General features: G+C 40.2%; 1 pseudogene; it reads right to left on the reverse strand.

The window, feature by feature from the left end:
* Positions 1 to 3,680: 3,680 nt before the first annotated feature.
* Positions 3,681 to 4,619, reverse strand: LOC134337028 (sin3 histone deacetylase corepressor complex component SDS3-like; annotated as a pseudogene).
* Between the last annotated feature and the right edge of the window lie 7,673 nt (positions 4,620 to 12,292).

Consider the following 12,292-nt stretch of genomic DNA (forward strand, 5'->3'; position numbering starts at 1 on the left):
ATCTCAGGATATTCAGCCTTGACTTTGATCCAGAATACCAGCAGAGATGTTAGGTCAAACATACTTTTCAGCCTGCCATCATTTGCAAGCTTGAGGAGTTGATCTTCTTCCCGCGCTGACATGGATGACGCACGGGTAATGACCTCATGTGTGTTCAAGCTCAACAGTGTGTGACAGGGAGTGAGGAAAGGTGCGGCTGACTCATTTTGCCAAATCATATCGTTTCCTCGTGGTCCGGTAGCATATGCTTTGCGGCCCGGTACTGGTCCGTGGCCCAGTGGTTGGGGACCGCTGATCTAAAGCAACAGAACCCTGGAGCATTGAGCTACTAATCCTGCCCTTACTAATGACTGCAAAGTCATAATTCCACATGCTGATCCATGCCCAGCGCTCATCTACCTTTCCTACCATACTCCTTGCGTTGAAATATACACAATTCAGAACATTAGTCCCACCATGCTCAAGCTTTTGATCCCTGACTTTGTATGTAGGCTTAACATTCCCTACAACCACTGCACTATCTGCTCTGGCACTCTGGTTTCTATACCCCTTCAACTCTAGTTTAAATGTCTCCCACCTGTGCAGCACTAGCAAACCTTCCTGTAAAGATATTAGTTTCCCTGAAGTTCAGCTGCAAACCTTCCCTTTTGCACAGGACCCACATTTTCTGTAGGAGAGCACAATACTACGAAAATATGAAATGCTCCCCTCCTGCACCATCTCCTTAGCCATGTGTTAAGCTTTATGATCTTCCTACTTCTGGCCTCACTAGCACATGAGATCACAACCCTGGAGGTCCCGTCCTTTAACTTAGCACCTAACTTCCATAACTTCCTTTGTAGGACCTCATCATCCTTCCTACCCATTTCACCAATGTGGACCAAAGCCTTTGGCTGCTTACCCTCCCACCTAAGAATGCTGTGGACTTGATAAATCTGAGATGTCTGTGACCTTGGCACCCAGGAGGCAACATACCATCCCAGATTCTTTTTCTTGTCCACAGAATCTCCTGTCTATTCCCCTAACCAATAAATCCCCCATTACTACAGCTTACCTCTTCTCTCTCCTTCACTTCTGAGCCACAGAACCACTGTGCCAGTTACCTGACCATTGTGACTTTCCTCAGCTAAGTCATTCCCCTCCAAAAATATCTAAAGCAGTGTACCTGCTGTTGAGGAGAATGGCCACAGTGGTACTCTGTGCTGGCTGCCTATCCCCTTTACCCCTCCTGACAGTCTCCCAGTTACCTGTGTCCTGCCTGGAGGTAGGTGTATCTACCTCCCAGTATGTCCTTTCGATCAACCTCTCAGCTTCCTGAATGATCTTTCAGCTCCAGCTCCAACTCCTTTACATGATCTGAAGGAAGCTGCAGCTGAACGCACTTCTTGCACGTATAGTTGTCAGGGACGCTGGAGGTCTCACTGCCTTCTCAAATCCTGCAAGAGGAGTATTCCACTATCCTGCCTGGCAACCCCACTGCCATAACTGTGCAATAAAAATCAAATGAGGAAGAAATCTACCTACAGTCTCAGTCTCACCTCTTTGAGCCAAAGCTTGAAGTCCTCACTCTAAAACTGGCTCACTCACACAATGACCCCTCCCACAATGGCTACTCCACTTGAACCTAAATTACTTACATTGGCCCTTGCTGAGTGCCTAATTATGCACAATCCAACGTCTGCTTGAGATCTGGGCCATGTAGGATGTCCCGAATGCCCTGCACATTTCCTTTGAAATCTCTCTCCTGCTACACAATCCAATGTCTCCTCAGGAACTGTGGCACCAGAACATTTACGTTCTATTAACAGTTTATTTAATGCTGTCCAAAATTACAGACAGAAGCTCTTTTAAATGAGGTCTTTGTGTTTCAGAACACTCTATCTAAACATTTTCCTTGATCTTGTTGTTTCTTTACTTTACTGGATGCAAAGCTCTGTGCTGGGGTAAGTTATCTTACACAGGGCACCTCCTTACAAAAAGTAGCTCTATGTGGTGGGAAGCAGGAATGTTAGAGAGGAAACAGAACACTTGATAGTTCGAAACTTACTCGACTGTTCAATCAGATCAAAGCTCATCTTCACTCAATTCCACCAACTTGTCTGTGATGAACTTTCTCTCTTCCATTACAAGACCGATTATTTCCTGATTTTACTTGTTGATAGGCTCACTCTAAACTTAAGACAATTTTCTTAATTTACCCATCAGCAGAAGCATATCTCTCTAACCATCTTAATGGATCCAATTTTGCAGAGAAATAAAATCTGTGAAGTTAAAAGTAAATAATATGAACCAGTCCATCAAACTAAGTGATTTTGATAAAGGCTTATTGATGGTGAAAACTACTTTCTGGAGATGAGTTATCTTATGAACTGCTGTGACTGTATAGTATAACATTGAATTATCCTCTAAGTTCATTTCAAATGTATGCTGTCTTCCTCTATCTATCGCCCACTTTTTGCTTGCAAACATTCATTGACATCAATTGACAGTGGAAGATTGATCCTTGCCATTCATTGATGTCAAATGGCACTCCAATGACCTTCATAACAACATAAGGGGAGAGATATCATTTATCACTGTGACTGATGATGGCTGGTGATTTTCTCTTCCACATTCCTCTTGTCCAATTGCAGTCAGCAAGACTAGGTTTGAGAAAGTAAATAGAATAACTTCATTGCTCACATGAGAACAGAGAATGCTGATCAGGTAGCAACTGGAAAACAGTTTCAGGTTGAAGACTTTATGGATGTGAGTTTAGGAGGTGTGCTTAGTAAGCTTGCTGGCAACACAAATGTTGGTTGTGGTTGTGCATAGCAGGGAAGGTTCTAAGTCTGTAGAAGAATAGGGATTAGACGAAGAGTCTAATGGAAGAGTCTAATGGCTGATGGAATTCAGTCTGAATATGTGTAAAGTGATAATTTTTGAGAAGACAAATACAGGCAAGCTCTGTACAGTAAATGGTAGGATGATAAAGAATGTTGATTTACTGCGAGACCTTGGAGTTCAAGTCCATAGTTCTCTGAAAAATGGCAGTATAGCTGGATTAGGTGGTAAAGAAGGCATATGGCATGCTTGCCTTCATAGACCAGGACACTAATTACAAGAGTTGTGACATTATGCTGTGTTGTGTATGTGGCCTGGTTACACAACAATGCTATTAATAAAAACACTGGAGACGGGAGCTGAGGTCCATGGTTCTTTACTGGCAGAAACCGAACTCGGCACTCACGTACAGATCAATACGCGCCTAATAGCGCATGCTCAATATGTGTCCCTACAACATAAAGTAGTCCCTTATTATACTGTAGGCCATATAATACACTCCTCCCCTTTTATTTTAATAGTGTATCAACTGCTTATTTTAAATGGGTCACTATGCTAAACAAATATGAATACCCTTATCATACAAACACCTACCATTTGTTTACTTAGTAACTTAATAATATCAAATCATAACAAAGTACCTAATAATATCAAATTATAACAAGCCTTTTTTTTACTTTTGATCTAGGACTCATTTATAACTCAAGTCTCTGGGGGGAGGTCTTCTCTGCCTCTCCGTGTAACGTCTGTCAATAAACTTGTTTGTTTTAATACAGATTTCCATATAAAAGTCATGAAAAGTTGACCTCTGTGCATAGGGAGTTAAGAAGATGTGTGCCTCCAACTTGCTAAGAGTTCTAGGCAGCAGATCGCCTCCGTATAATGAAGACTCCTCTGTGCAGCTGTCCTAGATATATACGCATCTTTGTGCTATCACTTGTCTTCCTTACCCATATCTCGTTTGTTCCAACTGAGCTAATTACACAGCCAATCTTCGTATTATCCTTAGATTCCAAATAGATAGCCTGACCTTTATGATACCATCTCTTATCGTAATATAACTTTCCATCTTCTATTTGTGCTTCATATCTTTGTGCCGGTGATTCAGCAGGAGTGCTGGGAAGATGCTCAAGAAAGGATGGAGATGCTGGTCTTTTTGGAAATTTAAGCTTATTGAGAGTTCACAGATCTTCCATTATCTGTTCATCTGCTAACAAGTAATTTAACTGCACAAGTGCAGGTTTTCATCTTTTGTCTGTAACTGGAACAGGGTCATTGGGTCTCCTCTCTAGTTTCATAGTCATTATTGGCTTTACCTCCATAGAATCTCCTGTGAGTTCCATTGTTAGCCTCTCATTCTCAATCATCTTTTTCTTTTCTTCTAACTCCATCTTTTTATCTTCAAATTCCTTCACTGCTGCTTTCTCCTCTTTAATATAATTCCTTTCCACTTGTTCTGTCTCCAGTTGCAGAAAAAGCTCTGCATTTTGTATTCTTTCCTTGTATTGTTAATCTAGTTTCTTCATCCTTTTCTGATACTCCTGCAAAATGCCTTCCTGTAACTGCTGTAGCTGTCTTTTGAGAGATGTCAATTTCTCCTGGTACATCTGCTCTTTTACTTCCAGGTAGTCTTCATCATCCTGCTTATTGGCAATATCAGTCTCCTTTGCATCCTCTGTATCTTCATCTGAGTCGTGGCCACGGATACTGCGTTTGTCCTCATCGTCGACACTGTCTAACTCCTCCTCATTGTTGTAATAGTCGACAATGGGTGAGAGGAGAGCTGCAGACATCTTCTCCACCGAACTGCCCTCCTTTGTTGACACATCTAGTGTCTTGATGGTGTGCCAATCCAACTAGATTTTCCTGAGCCATTCACATCCCAGCAACGGTGGTCCTCCATTTTTCAGTACATAGAGGTTCAGTTGCTGTGTTTTGTCTCCGTAGGTCACTGTCACTTTAATTTTACCTTTGGGATGCACTTTCTGTCCTCTGTAAGTCTTTAGCAGTAGATTAGTTTGTTTCAGAGGTATGTGAGAAAACAGTCATTTGTAGTCATGTACAGAGCTGAGCCTGTGCCCAACTCCATTTTCAGTCTCACGCCTGCCACTTGTGGAGTGATCCTTATTACTCTTGATCATCTGTCTCTTTCACGCTATGAAGTTGCAGACAAGACAATTCACTTTCCTCTGAGTCAATTTCATGAGAACTGCTTTCTTCCATTTTGTGTACATTGTTGTATTTTCCTTTCTGGGGTTTCTTGTTTCTCTGTATTTTGTCCATTTTCTGCTGTTTACTAGCTTTGCATACTCTGCCAGTGTGGCCCTATTTGCCACAGTTTCTGCATTCTTTGTCCTTAAACCAACAGTCATCAGGGTCATGTGACATGTTCCCACAACGGTAACATTGTGTACTAGCTTTGCATACTCTGCCAATGTGGCCCTGTTTGCCACAGTTTCTGCATTCTTTGTCTTTAAACCAAGAGTCATCAGGGTCATGTGGCATGTTCCCACAACGGTAACATTTCTTTCCTTCATTTCTGTTCAGTGACATTTTACTCGTAGCATATTCCAGGGATTTTTGTTGTATCTCTGAAGCACCCCATGCTACTGTTTCCATTGAGGTTGCAACGTTCTCTACAACATAAAATAGTCCCTTATTATACTGTAGGCCATACAGTACATGCTGCAACTTTACAAAATGCCGGTTAGGCCACACTTGGAGTTTCATGTATATTCCTGGTCACCACACTGTAGGAAGATTGTGTTGGACAGAGGACACAGGAGATTTGCCAAGATGTTGCATGGATTACAGGGCTTTAATTGTAAGAAGAGTTTAGATAGACTGTGTTAGTTTTCCCTGGAGCAAATGAGTGAGGGATGACCCAGCAGAGACATATGAAATTATAAGAGGCACAGAGAAAATAGATCATTGGAATGTTTTTCCCACGGTAGGGATATAAAAAACAAGGGGCCATAGCTTTAAGGTGAAAGGAAGGAGTTTTAATGGTGATTTTTCACAGAGAGTGGTTGAGACCTGGAACATGCTGCAAGAAGAGATGGTGGTATCAGATACAATAATTGCTTTTAATGGACATTTAGACAGACATTTAAATAGGTAAGGTATAGAAGAAAATGGGAAAAATGAGGAGACAGAAACTTTGTTGGTTTGCTGCTGATGAAGACCTTGCTGGTGACCTGTGTAGTCAATCCCATCTGCCAATGCTATTTCTATGATAACATGAACCTATGAGACCCTGCCCATTAGCTGAAGTACCTTATTGAATCACCTTAACACATTGCTGTCACTAGAGAGATTCTCAGAGTCCAACTGCAAGTACAGAAACCAAGAGTCAGAAAACAGTCAAAATCACTGATGTATTGTAGAATGATAATAGCAGAAAAGGTGTCCATTTGGCCTTTTATGTCTGTTCTATCTCATTCAAAGAGCCGATTCTGACAAATTTCTCCAAATTTTGATTGATATTATCTTTTAAAAGTTATACTTGAATCTACTTCTTTTTCTTCTTTTACCCATGTAGGGAGAGGTAAATCACATAAGAAATTAGGTCAGGAAAACAAAGGGCAGCCTTTGGTCAACATCAGCAGTGAAAAACTACTTTATGTCGTGCCTATGCCTTAAAGCGCCCCAGGGTGCTATACTAGAGGTTAACAATTCATGGTGCCCAGGAAGAGAAGTTAGGAGAACTGGGAGTCAAAAATTTGGTCAGCTGTAAACTTTGAGGAAGAGAGGAGCCTCCCTGTTATAGACCAAGGTCACAGTTCCCTTGCTAGCATGCTTCTGAGGGATATTGGGTCTTTTTGCTGTGTTTTAGGTTCCATACAAAGTGCATACAAGTATAGATAAATGCAAGGTGATGAAGGCAAAAATTAAGAACCCTCAGTGGTGATATCAAACCCATAATGTGGGAATGTGGGTCATACAGGACACAAGTATGACTTGACTTTGAAATAGAATAGAGACCTTGTAACAGCTGCAGAAAGTAAACAGCCTTGTTGGAACTTTAGCCTCAAGGTATATCAGAATTAATAGTGAGATTTTATGGAACTCTTGTTTCACCTCCTTGAACACTATTAATTCATTACTTCTTGGCTCTGGAGAGGACAGAGTGGTACTGGCAAGTGTTCTGAGGACTGCACTTTGGAGCTGTGCAGTTGATACTGGGAGATGGAGGAAGCCACAAACACCTGAGGGTGCAGGTACCACCCTTCTGAAGCCAGTCCTTTCATTTCACCAGGGAAAATTGATCCACTATTCAAAGGTTCCAAGAATGTATAGAAAAAAGAACACTGTTTGTTACGACACTGTCACGCAATTGGGGTCACATTCCAGTTATTGCTCAGTTGTTCAGAACGTTATCACGAGTCTGCCATGTGGTACACGATCAAGTGTTTTTTGGAGATCTAAATATGACACTATGACTCTCCCTCTCTCTCACTCTCATGAATGCCCCTGGGCCTTTGGTAATGTGGTTGATTGCATTAATGAATTCAATATAAAAGGCAGTAAAATGTTCAATTTTATTGTTAGCCAAAATGAATGAACTGCAGCTAACCATCAAATATGTAATGATCTCTACAAACAATGCTGATGATGGTGAGGTGAGGGGAGGGATAACGTGACTTGGGGATGTGGAGAGCAGGGAACTCATTGCCGCGGAGGACAGTGGAAGTCAAGTCACTGCGTGTATTTCAGGCAGAGGCTGATAGGTTCTAGGCTGGTAATTGGTTAGAGGTTACATAAGGGTGAAGGAGGGAAAAAGGGGTTAAGAAAAACGGCTTTAATTGAAATGCAGACCAGATTTAAAAGGGTTGAATGGCCTAAATCTGCTCCCAGGTCTTATGGTGAGGAAGAAGGAATGGGGAGGAGGCAGTTTCTTCCTGCCTTTGAAAGCATGCCTGGCTGTAATTATTGAAGGAAAGAATTAAATGACATGTTTATCTTAAAATGGGCAATTCTAAATCAAATCATTCTAATTCTTTGGTTACTTTAATCAGAATCAATTACTATCTGCCAGGCCTCTGACCTTATACTCCTCTTTGCATATTTTAAATACTGGAATTGAAATTGGTAATTAATTTACTATTGTATAGAGATACAGAGAAAAACAGCCTTTTGCATGCCATTCATACAGACCATTTAAAAACATAAGCACTTTAAAACAGTACAAGAGAAAAACAATAATGGAATGCAAAATATAATATGAAATTGTGTGACACAAAACATAGTTCTGATGTAGGGTTTTGACCCAAAGCATTGACAATCCTTTCACTAACAGATGTTGCTTGATTCATTAAAGTCTTTCAGTAGATCTCTTGTTGCAACAAACTATGCTGTTGCTGTAATGGTTACAGTGTAAGTGCAGTGCAGATAGACAATCAGATGCAAGGGCCATGACGAAGTAGATTGTGAAGTCAGGAGTTCTTCTTAGCTTGCAGGAGGTCTGTTCAAGAGCATTTTAGCAGCAGGATAGAAGCTGTCTTTGTGCTGGTGGGTTGTGTTTTGAGGGTTTTGTCTTCTTTGCCTAATGGGTGGGGGAGAAGAGAGAATATTCTGGGTGGGTGGGTCTTTGGTTATGTTGGCTGCTTTTCAAAGGCAATGAGATATGTCAACAGAGTCCATGTACAGAAGGTTGGTTTTCCTGATGGACTTAGCTATGTCCATAACTCTACAGTTTCTTGCAGTCTTGGGCGGAGCAATTGCCATACTAATCTGTGCTATACCTGGGCAGGATGCTTTCTATGGTGTATCTATAAAGGCTGGTGAGGGTCAATGGATACATTCTGAATTTCCTGAGTCTTCTGTGGAATTAGGGGTGCTGATGTGTTTTCTTGGCTACAATGTCTAGGTGCTTGGACCAGGACATGCTATTTTTTATGTTTCCATCTAGAAAGTTGAAGCTCTCAACAATCTCCACCTCATTGATACATAGAATGGTGCGTGCTCTTCCCTGCTTCCTGAAGTCCTATACCACGACTGTCACTTCCCCAACCTGATTCAATATAAAAGTATACAATCATTATAGACTGGGGTTTTATCATCATCCTTAGGTTTATCAGTTACCTTCCACATTCTACCTTAAAGATTTTTATCTCCATTTATAATTCTTTTAATCTTACTCACCTTGTCACCTACTGGACAGTCTGAAATAATTCAATTTAAACTATTAGCGAAGTGATGTGATTTAGGTGCCAGTTCTGACATGGTCAAATCCGACCAGACATTGATGGTAATGTGATAAGCAGAAGAACCAGCATTGATATGACATTAAACTCTTTTAAACAGCATTAGTAGTAAGAAACTGGAGTGCACTATCAGATAATGCAGTGTTTACAAATTCCATAACCTATATCAGAAGGGATTGGATAAATATTTAAAGAAGTGAAAACTTCAGTGATATGGAGAAAACAGAATTCTTTTGAAAAGAGCTGATGTAGAATTGAAGTAAATATATTGCACCATATTATGATTCATATAGAGTGTAGTGCAAATCTGGATCCCATCCCACACATGCTATTAAGTCAAGATCAATAAAAAAATTCCAAGTGGGTATTAATAGGCCTCTTTGAAGAAAAATTACTTTAGGGCCTGGAATTTCAGTGGCGGAAAGGCTACAAAAGGTTGAGGGCTCAGCTTTTTGACATTTGTAGTAACTGTACCATGATGTTAAGATGGGAGATGAATGCTAAATCCCTTCATAGATTTCAACTGGTTCATAACATACTTCTGGCAACACAGTTTGCATATCAAAGATCTGGTTGACCATGCTGCTGGAATAGTTAAAGAACGTAATCAGTTGTCAAGGAGGCAAACCGGCAGCCATCCAGTTTCTGTCATCTTTCTGGCTGCTTCTAAGTGGCTCGAATTCTGTTCAGCCAAGGGTGTCCAGCACAGAACCAGCAGGGTATTGAAAGTTAATGGCCTGCTGATGTTGGCTGAATTGATTCTTCTTATCTTCTAATGCCAAGAGGCAGAAATTTCAACACAGTACATACACACAGGGCAAAAATATAATCTTCCAATCAAAATACTTTATTTCGAAGTACTAGTTTAGAAAAACAGGAATTTCTGATTTGAATAAAGGCAAAACTTAATTTTTCAACATTACTCATTTTTGATCTTTTAAATACAAAGAGCATTTCATAGTAAACTTTGCACGAATTTGAACTTACTGGAAACTTTCCTTTCCTTTACCATAATCATATGCCAGTCAAGAAAGGACAAATGTTGTGTGGTGGTGCAAAGCAATGACAATGTATTGATCTAACTGCCAATAGAATGTTGTTGAAGTGTGTAATTTGTTCTATGGAGATCTGACCGTGACCGTCACTTGACTGAACAATGCAAGTCAGGTAATTGACGTATGGTTCAGTAGTTTGACGGTTTTCCAGTTAACTGATTATTGCTGAGCGCACAACTTATGTTTAGAAAGTTGGAACAGATATGACAGTTTCAAACTCTATATACTTTGAAAACTATTGATTGTGAATGCTTGTCAGAATTCTTATGTCCATTTGAATGCTGGAATTAATTAGTGCCACATAAACTCATCCTACTTTTGGTTCTTTTCATCAAGACTGAATTTTGAGTTATATATAATCCAATTAAGAGATTAACAGGCTATTATGTTACAGATATTTTTGATATTAACAAACTGTGATATTAGCCAACACATTCACTTCAGAATGTTATCACATTGTCTGTGAGTGATCTACTGTCTTTCAACAGCAGTAGACTCTACAGTTCGCTGAGCTGTGTTCATTAGACGAAAGCTGAGATGCTCAAACTCCCGTCTCCCAGTTATAATAGACAGGACAGAAGCTTTTGTTTCGGTTGCTGTTGCAAACCCGGCGCGATTGCCATTGATTCAGTTCACTCCAAAAGCTAGCATGTGGCAGCTGGCACAAATAAGCATATTGTGTTCATTGGGCGAGCATATATCCAGGGTGACATTCAAATGCTGAATACTTCCAATTCAACATTTCATTCTATTTTATTTCTTTGTTCATACTGATGTTCATGGCAATACCAGCATTTATTGACTAAATGCACCTGAAATGAGGAAATTATCAAGATTTAACTAGGTTAGTACATTTAGATGTAGGCCCAACTAGGCAGAAGAATCAGATTTTGTGGATGTTGGTGCATCAAATGGCTTTTTACAACACCTGAGCACATGGATGCTGTTCAATTTTCATTAACAATTCTATAGTGGGATTGTATCAATAGTTCTAAACTCCAGGCCATTAGTCTGCTAACCTAATCTCCCTGCTACCATACCCACTTAATTCTGTTCTCAGTGTTGATCTCTGAACAATGCTGGGACCTTGCCAGTGAGATTCTATCAGTAGAAAAGTGTGGTCCAGATCCAACCTGATCCTTAGCCAAAGAACTCTGAACTTGGAGAGGTCTTTTCAAATCTTAATCGGATCTTGGGTTGAGAAAGAAAGATGAAAAACAGCAAAGCATGGCAGAAAAACTTTTACAGCTAGTTAATAACATTCAGAAAAAGGTCCCAACATCTTTAAAATTAAAACAAAAACAAAATAATCAGTAACCAAAATACTCAAAACAATTAAGAATAAAAGTGTATGTACGTAATTAACTAATTATATAGAAATGTAAATTAAGTAATGCTTATTCCTTGCCGCTGTTTTCCCCCGCTATTGTATCAATCTCTTCTTCCACCTCCTCTGGATTTTCATGGCATATTTGTTGCATTAACACCCCACTGCTGCTCCCACATGGGCTCCATGACCATTGCCAATCAACTCTTCTCATCATTGCATTTAATCCCCTTCAAGGCTGCACATCTCCCGATATCCGTAACTGGTCTGGATCTTTAAACATACACCTCTGTCCACGAAGCATGCCCAGTGCCTTTGTGACCACTGTCCTTCACACAAGATCTCCTCTTTTCAACAGGAACCACTCCTTCAAATTTTCCAATATCCTCTGCAAATCCTTACCAAGTGCCACTTTCACTTCTTTCCCTCTTGCATGCTTTGCTTTTTAGCTATGCATCCCTTCCAGCATTTCCTTTGTGCTCTCAGTCTTTAGGTGTCAGGTGTAGGGGAAAGAATAGCGAGGACTAATACTCAGTAAATAGGGATCTGGATTGATCTAATGTGTTAACAGGGAATTGCAAAGACTAAAAGTAGAGACACACAGTATAATGCAGCAGTGATGACATCCTAGTTTCAGGAACTTCTTTAATCTCTTTGCTGTAATAGGAGCTTGGATAAACTGTTATCTGAGTTAGGCTTGTGGATAATCATTTTATTCTGTAATCAAGACCTAGTCTGTTACTTAATTACGTCCTTCTGCAACCACATTTCTGTTAACAAAACCTAGTTTTACTGATAATCAGTTTCTGTGTAATCTAGTCAACGGAGAATGTAAAAGCTGTACCAAATTCATGCTCAGGTAGATTGACTTTGACTGGTCT

Source organism: Mobula hypostoma, chromosome 2 (genome assembly GCF_963921235.1).
Source record: "Mobula hypostoma chromosome 2, sMobHyp1.1, whole genome shotgun sequence".
Lineage (NCBI taxonomy): Eukaryota > Metazoa > Chordata > Chondrichthyes > Myliobatiformes > Myliobatidae > Mobula > Mobula hypostoma.